At 49.4% G+C, this 5115-nt stretch overlaps 1 long non-coding RNA gene across 1 annotated transcript; it reads right to left on the reverse strand.

Moving 5' to 3' along the window:
* Nucleotides 1-513: 513 nt before the first annotated feature.
* On the reverse strand, nt 514-1335 carry LOC135217104 (uncharacterized). Its single transcript, XR_010315050.1, has 2 exons — nt 1099-1335; nt 514-698 (listed from the first exon to the last, which is right to left on the reverse strand). It is a non-coding gene; the product is annotated as an uncharacterized LOC135217104 (long non-coding RNA).
* Between the last annotated feature and the right edge of the window lie 3780 nt (nt 1336-5115).

Raw genomic sequence — 5115 nt, forward strand, 5'->3', positions numbered from 1 at the left:
GCTGTTTCGATTTAATATTTTGAAAGTCAATCCTGTTTTCGAATTGCTAGCAAGGCCCGAATTTCTTTAAATCTTTGTTTAATGATAAAGACATCAAAACACATTAGATATTCAATTCCCACAAATCAACATTGCCTCTTCTGTAGTTTATTTACCAACGGCTCTCCTCCCCATCCTCTATATAATGCCTCCAACCCCAGTCTTCGCACTCTCACCCTTCAAATCACCCTCCACATCCCTATGACTATACCCTGACCCTACCACTTATTAGTCCTCTAGGATCACCCTCCCCAACACCCAACCATAAAAAAAATTGGGAATGCAAACTCCACAAGAAAGAGAGAGAGAGAGAGAGAGAGAGAGAGAGAGAGAGAGAGAGAGCATTACGCAATATAAATATTTTTAAGATTTTACGCTGCCTTTGCACATAAGTACTTATTATTAGCAAACGTATATCCTAATTTATATAATTAAGGGAAGTGGGAGGTCGCCAGCCGGCATATAGACACTGAATACCGGCAATAATGTATTTACTTCTATTTACAATTAAGAAGGCACAACGGATACATAAATTTTCTGGTTAACCGTGGCTAACCGCTGGAGCTTGAAGCTGCAAGGGGCTTGTTATGGAGTGGAATGTGTACGATATCCGGTTCGTAACAGATTGACGTGGAAGCTCAGCAAATGTACTCTCGTCCCTGAAAGGGAAATTTACGACAATTAAAGACTAGTTAATATGCACAGATACTAATCCACTTAGCAATTTCTTACACTGCACTATTTGACTTATACAGATTATTTCTACTAATGGAGGCGTAGCAATAAGTCTTATAGGAATTACACATTTGGCTATGACTGCTAATTATAAACGGTTAGCACTTAAGACATTATGGAGAGAGAGACTGCGCTCAGGTGAGGGGAGACGGTCTTGGGCAAGGCCGCCACGAGGGCACGCCGGAGGGCAGGAGAGGGAGAGGAAACAAAGGATCGGTGGATAGGATTTCTTTCTGTACGGATAGGAGGGAAGGATGGGATGTTATCATGGGGAAGGAGGAAGGATAGGTTAGGGTACGAGGTTCTCATACAACAGACACCTACCTTTTAAGGGAGAGACAGTTGCCGCTCGGAAGGGCGGACAGAGGCCAGCACGTCCACCTCCTAAGGCTATCAAACAGTGAAGAAAGCCACCCACGCCTCGGTTTCCTGCCGCGCGTCCTGCGAAGGTGGGGGTTCACCCCCCCCCTGGAGGGTTTTCTACTGGTCAGGAACCTTTTGTCTCTTTTGTTTGAGGCCTATACTTGCAGTATGATTCCCATTTGGGGGGGTGCCAGCCTGGCGCTGCCGTCTTGCGTGGCATCTGAAAGTAAGAGACCTCGGGGAGGAGACTGGTCTAGGATAGGTGGGTAGGTGGTGAGACTCCGGCTAGGGGGCAGCCCTGCTGCATTCGTTCAAATTCCCGGGGCAGGACCTCTCGAATGGATGCTAAAATGGCGGAGACCGATCAACGATTGACAGCCCCCCATTTTAGCAGAGATTTTGTCCTTCACGGGTCAAGAACTCTGCAAGCAAGGTCTGGAGCCATTCGACTCTGTGTCCCCACACCTAGCAAGCCTCACCACAAATGAACTAATTGCTAAGCTGCATCTAGGGTCAAAATCTCTTAACTAAATTGCCGAGGTTAACTTTAAGTGCCAATTAAAAAAACAAGTGGGCTACAAGGCAGTAACTTGACAACATGGCATGTATTACTAGTTTAACTCAACAGTGACCAGCAACAGCGACATGCATGAAACAATTTTCATTGAGTTCATATGGAACCTAAGCAAGGAACAAATAATGGCATGACGCTAACTAAAGCAAAACAAAGCAAATGTCATAAATAAAAAAAAAATATTAAAATAAGAGGACAAATAAAACAAATAAATAAATAAAGAAAAATGGGGCCAAGATGGCTCCTCAGTTTGTGAAGCTGGGGAAACCACCAAGGCTCAATACAATCCAAAATGACGAGTAAATACATGAACAAACAAAATGGGGCCAAGATGTCTCCTCAGTTCGTGAAGCTGGGGAGGCCACCAAAGCTCAATACAACATTCATACAACCTACAGTCTAAGTTCTATATATACATGGCATTGTGCATCGGGCACTAATGCCGAGAGAGCACATCGGCCATCTTATTGTCCGTGCCCTTGATGTGCTCAACCTTCCAATTGTAGTCCTGGAGGTCCATACACCACCTCATGAGCCTCTTATTCTTGTTACGGAACTGAGTGAGGTAGATTAAAGGATTATGGTCCGTCAGGACAGTCAGTGGGAACTTATGGTCAGCATGGTAGGATTCAAAATGTTTAAGGGCTAAGACCATGCCAAGTAGCTCCTTCTCGATCGTACTATACCTCGTCTGAGCTGGGTTCAATTTCTTTGAGAAATAGGAGACAGGGTGACGCACCTGGTTTTCCTCCTGGAGGAGGACCGCACCCACCCCTACATCACTGGCGTCTACTGCTATTGAGAAAGGCTGAGAGTAATCAGGTGTGCGGAGCACCGGGCGACTCATGAGGACCCTCTTCAGATGGTCGTAGGCCTCCCGACACTCCTCTGTACAGCGGAACTGGTTATCCCCCTTGAATAGGTCAGTGATGGGAGCAGCTACTTGGGAGAAGTTTGGCACAAATCTCCTAAAGTACTGCACCATCCCCAGGAACCGTTGGGCTTCCTTCTTAGTTTTAGGATAGGGCATATTCTGTATAGCAAGAATGTTGGCATCCTTTGGCATTATTTTGCCCCCTCCTACCTGGTGGCCCAGGTATGTGATCTCAGACACTCCCAAAGTTACACTTCTTCAGGTTGATGACCAAATTGGCTTTCTGGAGTGCACCCAGCACCTTCTTTAGGGTCTGGAGGTGTTCGTCCACGTTTTGGAGTAGATGACAATGTCGTCTAGGTAGAACCACACAATTAGGAATCCCTGCTAGCACCTTGTTCATGAGTTTCTGGAAACAGCTAGGTGCGTTCCGTAGACCAAAAGGCATCACCCGACACTGGTAAAGCCCGTCCCGTGTAATGAATGCAGTCAGGGGCCGTGACTCCTTGGCCAATGGTACCTGCCAGTAACCCTTCTCTAGGTCTATCTTACTTAGGAATGGGAATTCGCCCAGGCTCTCCAAACAAATATCCTCGTGCGCGGGAGCGGGTAGGATTCCGGTTTGGTCACTGCATTCAACTTGCGAAAGTCAATGCAGAGTCGGTCTCCTCCCCCTCCTTTGGCACCAGGACTACAGGGATGCCCAAGGGCTCTCACCTCCTCAATGAGACCCAAGTCGAGTTGTAGTTTAACCTGTGCCGCCACCCGCTTCCGCCCGCTGGGGGTTAAGCGGTAATAATTTTGCCGAATGGGGCTGGTTCCCTCAAGCAATTCAATCTTGTGCTCCAAGAGCTGGGTGCTACCTAGCGTGTCCCGCACGACCTTGGGATGCTGAAGGAGTAATTCCTGATGTCATTTCTCTTCGCCGTATAGTGCAGGAGTGATCAGTTCAAAATTGGATAGGACCTCCGAATTACTCTGGGGTGAGGAAACCTGGGTGACTGTCCCCCACCATTTCGCCCCTCTGGTGGTAGGGCTTAAGGAGATTGATGTGGAGCCACTTAGCCCCGCCTAGTGGCCGCAATCCACTAGATAGTTAATGTGCCCTTCTTTTCCAGAATCTTGTATAGGGGCCCATGAACCTTGTGCTTAGATGGCCTCCGCTCTCCAGTGCGGAGAAACCAGAACTTGGTCTCCCACTTCAAAACTCCGGTCTTGAGTCTCCGATCCACCCGACTCTTCATACTACTCTGCGCCACCGTCTCTGAAGCTTTGGGAACATCCCATGCAACCCGTAAATTTAGCCTGTATGTCTGGCAGCTCTTCCAGCCAGGAGGCCTTGGTGGGGTTTTCCCAAGCCTCGTAGAGTATATCTAGGGGGCCCCGTGTGGGAAGTGGAGCATATAGCAGCTCAAAGGACTGTACCCGGTGGTTTCTGAACGTGCCTGGCGGAGGGCAAACAGAGCATAGGGCAAATTTTTCCTCCCAGTCAGGGGAGCCAGTCTCTCCCAACTTGGTCAAGACTGTCCTCAGTGTCTGGTGGGAGCGTTCCACAAGCCCTGGCTCTCTGGGTGGTAGGCTGTAGAGGTCCGGTGGCGAATACCATGGCAGGCCATCGCCTCCTATTAAACTCCTTTGCCATGAAGTGGGAGCCCTTGTCCGACTGAATGGTGGCAGGGAAACCAAACCTACAAAAGAACTGGGTCAGTCCTCTGACAGCGTGGCGGGCGTTGGCACTTCGGGTTGGAACGGCTTCCAGGTATCGAGTGAACCGATCAATCATCGTCAGTAGGTAACAATTTCCACGTTTACTCCGTGGCATGGGACCCACATAATCTACCAGACATCATGGAAGGGAATGCCCGCTGAAGGGATGGGCTGGAGAGGCGCCCTTGGCACTACCTGGTTTGGGTTCCCAGCGGACCTGGCAGGGCAACAGGAGGCTACAATAAGCCTTAACACTCTTGGGCAGGCCTGGCCAGAAGAATTGACGCTGGACTTGCTGGTAGTGCGCTTCACACCAAAGTGTCCTCCCAGTCCCTCATGGGCCATGCGCAACACAGCTAATCTAAGGTTACGGGGAACAACTACTTGCCGGTGTAGCACTTCAGCGGGTTCGTGGGCACCTCGGGTGACTCTGATGGAGCACCTCATCCTTCAACAAGAAGTTCTCCTTAGAGAGGTTCACTATTTCTGCTTCATCCAAATAGGCTGCCTCCGATAAGGGTTAAGGGTCTCATCCAACTGTTGGTAACGGATGAGCTCGGTCCTGCTCCTTATTGGGTGGCTGGTGTGACGGGAGCCTCACTGGTGCCTCCTGGGTCCCCTGAGCTGGTGCTTGGTGGAGAGCTATCCACGGAGGTGGTAAGCAGCACAGTAGGGTCTTGTGTACGAGGCTCGGATCATGGCTGGGAGACGAGGGCTCTTGATCCTCCTCCTTTAGCCAGGTTAATTCTCCCAGGTCTATGCCAGCAAGCCACTTGTCACCTTCCTACAGGTGCTATATCCAAAAGGTTCGGGGTCAGGCTCA

Source organism: Macrobrachium nipponense, chromosome 7, assembly GCF_015104395.2.
Source record: "Macrobrachium nipponense isolate FS-2020 chromosome 7, ASM1510439v2, whole genome shotgun sequence".
Classification (NCBI taxonomy): Eukaryota; Metazoa; Arthropoda; class Malacostraca; order Decapoda; family Palaemonidae; genus Macrobrachium; species Macrobrachium nipponense.